This window comes from Sus scrofa, chromosome 2, assembly GCF_054392235.1.
Source record: "Sus scrofa isolate SSC_HxYL_T2T_F1_AM1 chromosome 2, Sscrofa_HxYL_maternal_Yorkshire_Landrace_v2.0, whole genome shotgun sequence".
Classification (NCBI taxonomy): Eukaryota; Metazoa; Chordata; class Mammalia; order Artiodactyla; family Suidae; genus Sus; species Sus scrofa.
The window spans coordinates 48,972,951-48,985,354 of NC_139384.1; the positions used below are offsets into that span (position 1 = coordinate 48,972,951).

General features: G+C 41.5%; 1 protein-coding gene across 5 annotated transcripts in view; it reads left to right on the top strand.

Annotated features, from left to right (window-relative positions):
* The first annotated feature begins 804 nt into the window (after positions 1 to 804).
* BTBD10 (BTB domain containing 10) overlaps positions 805 to 12,404 on the top strand; it is a 93,472-nt gene continuing 81,872 nt past the window's right edge. For 3 of the 5 annotated variants that reach the window (XM_021083307.2, XM_005661121.4, XM_003122969.7), the window contains exon 1: positions 805 to 968. The gene's annotated coding sequence lies outside the window, so the exon portion shown is untranslated. Of the gene's footprint in view, positions 1,031 to 1,051; positions 1,175 to 12,404 lie in introns of those variants that run through there. The other 2 variants (XM_085012067.1, XM_085012066.1) reach the window with 2 other exon arrangements.

Sequence of the window (12,404 nt, forward strand, 5' to 3'; positions counted from 1 at the left end):
AAGGCAGGCTGAGCCGGTTACTCCCTCTCACAGCTCACAGTTGGCCCTTACCAGTGTAACGGGATTATCCGTTTTCGGGTAGGTCTCGCCCCCAGGGTGTGAGCTTTGAGGGCGGAGACCGTGTCTTTTATTGTTTCCCGTTTGTGTAGTTCAGCTTGTGACACACGGTAGGCTCAGTGAAGCCGAATGACTGAAACTACTGGCGACCTTCTGCCACAAGCAGCAATACCCCATTCAGGTTGCCGTCGACCTTCGGCAGGGGCCCCAAATGCAGAAGTTCCAGCTGGCATACCGTTCCCGCCAACCCAGCGTTTGAAAACAAACAGAGGCGGATGCTGGGGGACAGAGGCTGGCCCACCCGAGGACGGCCTTTCCTGAAACCAGGCCGGTTAATACTCGCCAGCTGAGCGGGCAAAGGCGATTTTGAAGTTTGCTCAGTTGAGGGAAATGCTTTCCCGGAGCAAACGCAGCGTCCCTGAGGTATTTCTTCAATTCTGGGCTAGAGACGCTGTCCGCTCTTTTCTAACGGTGACAGGAAATCAAGTAAAGAGTGCGGTTCAAAGGTTTGGGGGTAACTCTGCTTTTAGCCACCCAGGCTCAAGTCTCGAGGCCGATCCCGAGTTGACGTCTGGGACGACAGGCACCTTCCAGTCTTGCGGCGCTGGCCCCCAAGCAGAGCGCCCACCCTAGCGAGCCACTCCCTCAACCGCCCGCACCCTCTTCGCCCCACCCAACTCCTGGGCGGGGAGCACAATTCTCGCGAGAACAAGGCCAGCCTCGCCTCTTCCAACTACGAGCTCTCGCGAGAAGAAGCTTAGGAGCCGGCCTGCAACCTGCCGGGGCGGCCCTGGTAGCCGCAGACGCCGGAGTGGCAGCCGCCAGAGACACTTTCCGAGGGTTCCAGTTGGGGAGAAAGCCGAGGTGTCGCTGGCCCCGGACTGTTCCTGGACACTCAAGAGGGACTACAGGTTCGAGAGTGACTGGACCTAGCTGGGGAACTCCGTGGGGGCGGCGCCGGAGGCTGGGCTTGGTGGGGGCGAAGGAGGAAGGGGGCGGAGGGCGAATCTGGGCTTGAGAGCCCGGCTGCTGTGGCGGTGGTCTGGGCGTCCCGGACCCTGCTAGGGGACCGTGGGTGAGGTTCTGGGCTCTGGCCTCTGGCCCCCAGTTCGGAGAGGTAGGGAAGGGACTTGGCTTTCGGGAGTGCTGTTTTTGGGTTAGGAGTTCCGAGGCCTTTCCCCAGAGATGAAGGCGATACCCTCAACCCTCCTTCCCAGGGCAGAGAAACCGTGTGCCCCGCCCCTTTTCTGTCATCCTGGGCTAACGCCGCGACATCCTGACGGGGGCGTATCACAATAGGGGCTAAGGTGGCCCGAGTCTCGCTTTGGGTGAAGAAGAGTGAGACTCCGATAATGCGCTGCGTGGTTTTATGCTGTAACGGTATCACGTGCGGTAGAGCTTTGTTTTCCCAAAACTTGCACAGAAAAGCTGCTTATTTTTTTCTTCTTCAAGTGCAAGTCTCCTAACACCCTTCATCCTTGGGAATGGGGTGCAGAGTGAGACATCAATTTGTAATTTGTTAGTCTGGGGGCAATGAGACCATGCCCTGCATCTCACAGATTTCCTGCTAATCTTTCTTAGCACTAGTCCAGACATGCTAGAGCATCACTGTCTTGTCACTTTATACACTTGGCAGGTAGAATTTATTTAAACGTTTTTTATTCTTTAAGAGCCTTCATGCCTTTTATTTAAATCAACAATTTCAATGAACAAATCAAGTATACTGGTTTTACTTGGACAACTAGGTATCCCCGCCACCCCAGCTTGATTAAGACTTTTTAGAGTGGGAGTTTTGGATAAATTTTGAATGAAATAGACTATAGAAACTGGAATAAGGGATATAATAAGGAATGCAAGTGTAAGGGGCAGAAAAGTTGCTGTGCTGGAGAGCCCATCCAGGACTAAAGCCCAAGCCTTGAAAATGAGAACTGTAGCTGTCGTTGGAATACAAAGCTGAGAGCAGTAGAAAATACTTGGGAGAGGATTTGATGGTGGATAAAGACTATTAATGTGTGTGAAGAGAATTGTTTTTGAAGATGTAAATGTGTTTTATAAATTTCCCTTCTCAAAGTTTGTGACCTAACTGCTGTTGGTATATATAAAGGGAAAATGGAAAGGGAGGTTCTGAAGCCTGGAGTTTTGAGGAACTATGGAGTAACGTAGTGTTCAGTCAGGAAAGCTTTCAGTGGCTTGACAATGTTTTTGAATTATTTCACCTGTTTTTCCCTCATTTTCAAAAAAGCTTTCAGATGGGCTATGTAATTACTTATTTCTGGGGCTGCACCTGTGGCATGTGGAGGTTCCCAGGCTAGGGGTCAAATCGGAGCTACATCCTGCTGGCAGGATGGGCGCCACGTCTGCAACCTACAGCTCATGGCAATTCCGGATTCTTAACCCACTGAATGAGGCCAGGGATCGAACCCACGTCCTCAGGCTTACTAGTCAAATTTATTTCCGCTGAGCCACAACAGGAACTCGATACAGGCTCTTTACATTCTGTATGTCACTCTTCAACCAGTCCTAATTTTTTTCTCTCTCACCCTTTTAAACTTTTTGAAAATTTTTTTTATTAACTATGAAGTTGCAAACCAATATGGCTTTTTGTCTTTTTACATTGAAGTGACTTGGTGAAGTGTTGAAGTGTTCTGGAAAATATTAGGCACCTTTCAGAGGAATAGGTTCTGAATAGCAAACTCACTTGCCTTCAGGTACCAGGCATTCGAAAATTAGAATGAGTGAAATACAATAGGGAGTTTATGCCTCATTTAAGAGGTTCACTTGATTAGTGCCATAATGAATATGAGCACAGACTTTAGCCTTCTGAAGAGAACACAGGAAATCTGGATTTTTACGTGAAGTCTCCTGACTCTTGAAAATATTGACAGCTAGTTGAAACAGTTAAAAGTGACTTCATGTGGCCCCATCAAAGTCAAACCTGTCAGTAGTTGTATGCTACTCTCCAGATTTGGACCTCTGTTATAAGTAAGAATAAATTTTACAACTGAAAAGAAAATATAAAACAAGAATGCCAATTAGTTTGGAATTTCAAACCTGGGAGGACTTGGGGGAAAACGTTAATGAACTCTAATTGAAAACGGTAGATAAGTTTAAGAGCCAAGTGTAATAGCCTTTACATATGGTTAGGCAAATTGATACTTATTAATGTTTTAACTGTGGAATTAACTGAAGAAAAACTCTCTCAGTATATATGGTTTAGTAATTCAGGGTTCTGAACAAAGCTGATTTATAGATATCTTGTAAGGAAATAATATTTATTCAGAAGCTCTTTATTGTACCTATGGTTAGTATGTAAAATAAATCTAGAAGACCCTCTACAACTCATCTGTGGTTTTGAATATTTATTGTTTGCTGTTTTCTTCAAAGTCATTGACTTTTGTTGAATGCTATATTGATTCCTTGGATTTTATTCTCTAGCAGATGTGTTGGGTGGACAGGGCATCAGGATGGGAGGAAATGGGAAGGGGAGAGTATGATTTGAAGCAGGTACTCATGTGCTTCTCTCTCACACTGTCTGTTAAAAGATTGATTTAACTAGTTTTTTTGTGTGAGGAGAATGGGTACTTTGATTATAAACAGTGCATTATACATAGCGGTGCTTAAATGATATTTGTGGAATTGAAACCTGTGGGATTAAATCACATTTACTCAATTAGTGGGAAGCACTTTAATCACATAATCTGATTCATACTTAGTTGGGCTGTGGAGAATGGGAGTTTAGAGGTTAGTCCTAAGAAGTGAACCTTATGCATGTAGAGGGCAAAGTGAAGGTTTTTGATGGGGGTTAGTGTGAGAAAGGAGGCTAGGTGAGGGAGAGTTTTAAAAAAGAAGATAAAGTGGTAGAGAAATACTTTGTTTACTCTGCAGTTTTACAGAGTTCTGACTTTTGTAGAATATTGATTTTTAATCACGGCTCCTTTGGGAGTTCACACTTAATTTTATTTTTTTTAGCACAGCCTTTTCAGTTTAAGTTAGTCTAACATCTATTCATCCAATCCCTGTCTCTGGTTTGGGAAGTGAAATAGGAGAAGTGTATTATGTTTATGAGGTGTTCCTCTTTGAGAGTTTTAAAAACATTCTAAAGAATCTGTTGTGTTTTTTTGGAGATTACATTTGGTGAAGGAGGAACCATCATTTTCCTCTCCCCATGTTTCTACAGGACTTGTAAAGTGAGAAAGTTCTCTCTTGGAAGTTGCTTTCCCCTTTTTTCCTCTCCCTGAGTGAGATACCTTCCCAAGGGAGGATTAGGTGAGGCCTGGAGAAGGGATTGAGTATGCTTTTGTTCAGTATCTTCTGGTTCTATTTTTGGAGCTGTCAATTCCTAGGACATACACTTGCTGCTCTTTTGTATGTAGCTCTGAGCAGATTGGACCCTATGAGGAAGAAGGAAATGAAACATCTACAGTTCTAAGTGGAATTTACAGTTGAAGTAATGGAAAGCTTTTTTTTTGTCTACTGGTTTCAGCTAAATTTTTATCTTTATCTGTCTGACTCCCTTTTTTTTGTTTGTTTTTTTCTTTATTTGTTATGAACCCACAGTAAGGGAGAAAGAGGTAGCTATAGACGTTCATTAATGAAGAGAGGAGAATTAAACTTTTTTTTTTAAATCTTGAATGTTTATTTATTTATTTATTTATTTTAAATAGCTTTATTTTATTTTAGTCTTTTGTCTTTTTTTTTTTTTTTTTCTTTTTTTTGTCTTTTTGCTATCTCTTGGGCCGCTCCCGCGGCATATGGAGGTTCCCAGGCTAGGGGTCCAATCGGAGCTGTAGCCACCGGCCTACACCAGAGCCACAGCAACGCGGGATCCGAGCTGCGTCTGCAACCTACACCACAGCTCACGGCAACGCCGGATCGTTAACCCACTGAGCAAGGGCAGGGACCGAACCCGCAACCTCATGGTTCCCAGTCGGATTCGTTAACCACTGCGCCACGACGGGAACTCCTGAATGTTTATTTAGATTTTAAGTTAATGTTGCATTTCCCTTACTATGGCTTGCTCTGGTTTACTTTAGCATCTTGAAACCAAGACCTGCCTTGTTTTGTTTTGCTTTGTTTTGCTTTTTAGGGCCGCATCCGTGGCATATGGAGATTCCCCAGGCTAGGGTTCGAATCAAAGCTGTATCTGCTGGCCTATGCCACAGCCACAACAGCGCTAAATCCTAGCCGAGACATGTCTGCAGCCTACACCACAGCTCACGCAATGCCACATCCTTAACCCACTGAGTGGGGCCAGGTATCGAACACACATCCTCATGAATACTAGATTCTTTTCTGCTGAGCAATGATAGGAACTCCAGATTTTTAACCATGTGGTGTCTTTCTCTTTCTGACTTCTGACTAGAGATGAGAATCTCTAGTTCCATCCATGTTGCTGGGAATGACATCAGTTTATCTTTTTTATGGCTGAGTAGTATCCATTGTGTATATGTACCACATCTTTTTAATCCATTCATCTGTCAGTGGACATTTAGGTTGTTTCCATGTCTTGGCTATTGTGAATAGTGCTACAGTGGACATTTGTGTGCATGTATCTTTTTCAGTGAAAGTTTTGTCTGTATATATGCCTAAGAGTGGGATTGCTAGATCACATGGTAGTTCTATACTTAGTTTTCTGAGGTAACTCTGTACTATTTTCCATAGTGGTTGTACCAATTTACATTCCCACCAACAGTCAGTGTAGGAAGGTTCCCTTTTCTCCACATTCTCTCTGGCATTTGCTGTTTGCTGTCTTGTTAATGATGGCCATTCTGACTGTTGTGAGGTGGTACCTCTTTGTAGTTTTGATTTGTATTTCTCTAATAATGAGTAATGTTGAGCAATTTTTCATGTGCCTGTTGGCCATCTGTATGTCTTCTTTGGAGAAATGTCTATTTAGGTCTTCTACCCATTTTTAAATTGGGTTGTTTATTTTTTTGTCGTGGAGTTGTATGAGTTGTTTGTATATTTTGGATATTATGCCCTTGTCTGTTTCATCATTGCAGTGCGTGATCTGAGCCGTATCTGTAACCTATACCACAGCTCATGTCAATGCTGGATCCCTGACCCACTGAGCGAGGCCAGGGATCAAATCCACATCCTCATGGATACTAGTAGGATTTGTTTCTCCTGTGCCACAATAGGAATTCCTGTTATTCATTTATTTTTGATAATAGCCTTTCTGAAAGGTCTAAGGTGTTATCTCACTGTGATTTTTAATATGATGAGTGATGTTGAACATCTTTCCATGTGTCTGTTGGCCAGCTGTTCTTCTTTGGAAATATGTCTTACATTTAAGTCTCTGTTCCATTTTTAATTTGTTTTTGTATATGCTATGAGAAATTAGTCAAGTTTGACTCATTTTCATGTAGCTGTCCAGTTCTTCCAACACTTTATTGAAGAGGCTATCTTTTACCTATTATATATATTCTTGCCTCCTTTGTTGTAGATTGACTGAGTGTGGGTTCACCCACTAAGTGGGGGTTCATTTCTGGATTCTCTGTTCTGTTCATGGGTCTCTTTTTATGCCAGTACCATACTGTTTTGATTACTATTGCTTTGTAGATATAATTTGAAATCAGGGTGTATGATACCTCCAGCTTTGTTCTTCTTTCTCAAGAGTGTTTTGGGATCATTTGTATTTCCATACAAATTTTAGAATTGTTAGTTCCAGTTTTTTGAAAAATGCCATTGGCATTTTAATAGAGATTGTATTGACTCTGCTAATTGCCTTGGGTAGTATGGTCATTTTAACATACTTTAACATTTTAATTCTTCCAATCTGTGGCTGTGGTAGATCATTCCATTTTTTTGCACTGTCTTCAGTTTCCTTCATCATTGTTGTATAGTTTTCTGGGTTCGGGTCTTTCATCTCTTGAGATGTATTCCTAGGTATTTTAATCTTTTTTTTTTTTTTTTTTTGCCTTTTCTAGGGCCACTCCTGTGGCCTATGGAGCTTCCCAGGCTAGAGGTCTAACTGGAGCTATAGCTGCTGGCCTATGCCAGAGCCACAGCAACTCGGGATCCGAGCTGTGTATGTGACCTACGCCACAGCTCATGGCAACGCCGGATCCCCGACCCACTGAGCAAGGCCAAGGATCGAACCTGCAACCCCACTGTTCCTAGTTGGATTCATTAACCACTGCGCCACAATGGGAACTCCTATTTTAATCTTTTTGATGCAATTTTTTTGGGGTTTTTTTTGTTTGTTTGTTTTGTTTTGTTTTTTGCTTTATTAGGGCTGCACCCACGGCATATGGAGGTTCCCCAGGCTAGGGGTTGAATTGGAGCTACAGCTGCCAGCCTACACTACAGCCATAACAATGCGGGATCCTTAACCCACTGGGGAAGGCCAGGGATTGAACCTACAACCTCATGGTTCCTAGTCGGATTTGTTTTTGCTGTGTCACGGTGGGAACTCCTGATGCAATTGTGAGTAGTGAATCTTTCTCTGATAGCTCATTGTTAGTGTATAGAAGTGCAACATATTTCTGTGTATTAATTTTGTATCTTAAAACTTTACTGTATTTGTTTAATAGTTTTTTGTAGCATATTTAGGATTTTCTGTAAATGGTGACATATTTCATGTCAACTTGTGAACTGGAGCAGTTTTACCTTTTCCTTTTTAATTTGGATTCCTTGTATTTCTTTTTCTTGTTTGAATGCTGTGGCTGGGACTTCCAATACTATGTTGAATCAAAGTGGTGAGAGTGGCCTCCTTGTTTTGTTCTTGATCTTAGAGGAAATGCTTTCAGCTTTTCACTGTTGAGTGTGATGTTGGCTGTGGTTTTGTCATAAACAGCCTTCGTTATATTGAAGTATGTTCCCTCTGTACCCACTTTGTTATCATAAATGAATGTTTAATTTTGTCAAAAGCTTTTTCTGCATCTATTGAGATAATATGAATTTTATTCAGTTTGTTAATGTGTTATATCACATTGGTTGGTTTATATATATTGAAAAATCTTTGCATCCATGCAGTAAATACTATCTTGTCATGGTGTATGATCCTTGTTATGTATTGTTGAGTTCAGTTTGCTCACACACACACACACACACACATATATTTAACTTATGGACACACCTGTGGCATATGGAAGTTCCTCAGCAGGAATTGAATCTGAGCCACAGCTGCAACCTATGCCACAGCTTTGGCAACACTGGATCCTTTTAACCCACTGTGCCAGGCTGGGAATTGAACCTGTGCCTCCAGAGTGACTGATTGGATGTTTAACCCACTGCACCACAGTGGGAACTCCTACTCATGTTTTATTGAGATTTTTACATCTGTGTTCATCAGAGATATTGGCATGTAATTTACTTTTTTTGTGGTATCTTTGTATGGTTTTGGTATCAGAGTTATACTGGTCTTGTAGAATGAGTTGAGAAGTATTCCTTCCTCTTCAGTTTTTTTTTTGGAATGGTTTGAGAAGGAGGAGCGTTAACTCTTCTTTAAATGTTTTGTAAAGTGGTCTGGTCCTCAACTTTTGTTTTTTGGGAGTTTATTGTTTTTTTAATTCAATTTTATTACTGGTAATTGGTCTCTTCATACTTTCTATTTCTTAATGATTCAAGGTTGGGAGAGTGTATATTTCTAGGAATTTATCCTTTTCTTCTAGGTGTCCATTTTATTGGCATGTAACTATTCTTACTGATCTTTTAAGATCCTTTGTGTTTCTGTGGTGTCTGTTTTAAGTTCTCTTCCATTTCTGATTTTATTTATTTGGGCCCCCTTTTTTTTTCCTTGAAGAGTCTAGCTAAAGGTTCATCAATTTAGTTCATCTTTTCAAAGAACTACTCTTAATTTCATTTGTTTTTTTATGTTGTTTGTTTTTAGTCTATTTACTTCTGCTCTGATCTTTTTTTTTTTTTTTTTTTTTTTTTGTCTTTTGTCTTTTTTGTTGTTGTTGTTGCTATTTCTTGGGCCGCTCCCGCAGCATATGGAGGTTCCCAGGCTAGGGGTTGAATCGGAGCTGTAGCCACCGGCCTATGCCAGAGCCACAGCAACGCGGGATCCGAGCCGCGTCTGCAACCTACACCACAGCTCACGGCAACGCCGGATCGTTAACCCACTGAGCAAGGGCAGGGATCGAACCGGCAACCTCATGGTTCCTAGTCGGATTCGTTAACCACTGCGCCACGACGGGAACTCCTGCTCTGATCTTTATGGCTTCTTTCCTTGTAGTAATTTTCCTTCTAATTTAGGTTTTTTCTTTTTCTAGTTTCCTTAGGTGTAAGGTTAGGTTGTTAATTTAAGATTTTTCTTGTTTCCTGAGGTAGGCTTATATCACTCTCTCTTGAGACTGCTTTTGATGTGTACCAGAGATTTGGATTGTTGTGTTTACATTTTCATTTGTCTCCGTTGTTTTTTTTTTTTTTTTTAATTTAAATTTCCTCTCTGCTTTCTTCAGAAAACCATTGGTCATTGAGTAGCATGTTTTTTTAGCCTTCATACATTTATGTCTTCTGTAGTTTTTTTCTTGTAGTTGGTTCCTAGTTTCATACTGTTGTCAAAAAGATGCTTGATAGGATTGCAGTATTCTTAAATTTTTTGAGGTTTGTTCTGTGGCCTAACTTGTGATTTATCCATTTGCACTGAAAAGACTGTGTATTGTGCTGCTTTTGGATGAAATGTTTTGTGCATATCTATTAGGGCATCTTTTCTAGCGTGTTAGTTAAGGCCACTGTTTCTTTACTGATTTTCTGTCTGGGTGATCTATCCATTGATATAAGTCTGGGTGATCTATCCATTGATATAAGATCTATCCATTGATATAAGTCTGGGTGATCTATCCATTGATATAAGAATTGTTAAAGTCTGCTATTGTATTATTGTCAGTTTCTTCCTTTGTGTTTGTTAATATTTCTTTTATGTATTTAGGTCCTCCTATGTTGGGTGCACATATATATCTTTTATGTATTTAGGTCCTCCTATGTTGGGTGCACATATATATTTACAGTTGCTATATTTTCTTGTTGGAGTGATCCTTTTGTCATTATGTAGTGTCCTTTTTTTACTTTTGTCATTTTGTCTGATGTAAGTATTGCTCCTGTAGCTTTCTTTTTGTTTCCAATTGCACAGAATCCTTTTTCCCATCCCCTAAGTCACAGTCTGTATGTTTTTAGATCTGAAGTTTCTTCTATCTATCTATCTATATCTTTATATATCTTTAGATCTGAGTTTCTTTTTGGCACAGCATATATATGATTTTCTTTTTTAAAATCCATTCAGGAGTTCCTGTCTTGGCTCAGTGGTTAACAAATCCGACTAGGAACCATGAGGTTGCAGGTTCCATCCCTGCCCTTGCTCAGTGGGTTAAGGATCCAGCGCTGGTGTGAGCTGTGGTGTAGGTTGCAGATGCGGCTCAGATCCCGCGTTGCTGTGGCTCTGGCACAGGCCGGTGGCTATAGCTCTGATTCAACCCCTAGCCTTGGAACCTCCATATGCCGCAGGAGCGGCCCAAGAAATGGCAAAAAGAGCCCCCCCCCCAAAAAAAAAATCCATTCAGCCTCTCTATCTTTTTTTTTGGCTGTGGCATGCAGCAGCTTGATGTGAGACATTAGCTCCTAGACCAGGGATTTAACCTGGGTCAAAGTGGTAAAACTGTTGAGTCCTAACCACTAGACCATCAGGGACCTCCCAACCACTCAGTCTTTTTTTTTTTGGCCACACCTGCAGTATGAGGAAGTTCCCAGGCCAGGGATCAAACCTGTGGCCACAGTGGTGACAGCACTGGATCCTTAACCCACTGCAATGTCAGGGAACTCCCACTATGTCTTTTGATTGGAGCATTTTTTTCCATTTTTCGACTGCCCCATGGCATGTGGAGCACCCAGGCCAGGGATCAGATCCAAACTGCAGTCTTGACCTACGCCACAGCTATGGAAGTGCTGGATCCTTACCCCACTGTGCTGGGCTAGGGATGGAACCCACATCCCAGCACTCCCAAGATGCTGCCAGTCCCATTGTGCCACAGTGGGAGCTCCCATTTACATTAGTTATTGATAGGTATATGCTTATTGGCTTTTTTTTGGTTTGCTGCTTGTTTTTATAGTTCGTTGTAGTTCTCTTTTTCTTTGGCTCTTTTGTGGTTTGATGACTATTAAGTTTGAATTTCCTTTTTTGTGTGTATCTTTTACAGGTTTTTATGGTTACCATGGGGTTAATATATAACTATATATGTATACACACACACACTTGTAAGTTGATCAGTCTTAATCTTTTTTTTTTTTTTTTTTTTTTTGGTCTTTTGTCTTTTTTTTTTGTTGTTGTTGTTGTTGCTATTTCTTGGGCCGCTCCCGCGGCATATGGAGGTTCCCAGGCTAGAGGTCTAATCGGAGCTGTAGCTGCCAGCCTACGCCAGAGCCACAGCAACGCGGGATCCGAGCTGCGTCTGCAACCTACACCACAGCTCACGGCAACACCAGATCGTTAACCCGCTGAGCAAGGGCAGGGACCGAACCCGCAACCTCATGTTCCTAGTCGGATTCGTTAACCACTGCGCCACGACGAGAACTCCTTGATCAGTCTTAATCTTGAACACATTCTAACAACCTTAATTTTACCCCCTACACATTTAATATTTTTGACATCATATTTTATTTTATTTTTTAATTTTTTTTAGGGCTGCACCTGTGGCACATGGAGTTTCCCAGGCTAGGGGTCAAATAGGTGCTGTAACCACTGGCCTATGCCACAGCCACAGCAATACCAGATCTGAGCTGTAACCTACACCACAGCTCTTGGCAGTGCAGGATCCTTAACCCACTGAGCGAGGCCAGGGATCAAACCTGTGTCCTAATGGATAGTGGTCAGATTTGTTACTGCTGAGCTATGATGGAAACTCCTGACATTTTAAATCTTTTTGTTTTTGTATCTTATTATTGATATAGTTTTATTTGACTACCTTTGTATTTAGTCTTCCTTCTAGGTTTATAATTATTGATCTACTACCTTTACTGTATGTTTGCCTTTACAATGCAATATTTTTCTTTTCATAATTTTCATATTTCTAGCAGCACCCTTTTCTTTTCCAGTTAGAGAAGTTCTTTCAGCATTTCCTATAAACCAGTTTAGAGTTGCTGACCTCTTTTAGTTTTCACTGGTCCATTAAAGTCTATTTCTCTTTCAAATCTCAATGATAACCGTGCTAGTAGAGTATTCTTGGTTGTAGGTTTTTTTTTTCCTTTCCTCACCTTGAATATATCATGCCATTCCCTTCTCACCTGCAGTTTCTTCTGAAGAGTCAGCTCTTAGTCTTTTGAAGTTTCTTTATGTAACTAGTTACTTTTCTTTCACTGTTCTTAAGATTTTCTATCTTTAATTTTTTGCCATTTTTTTTTTATTTGTA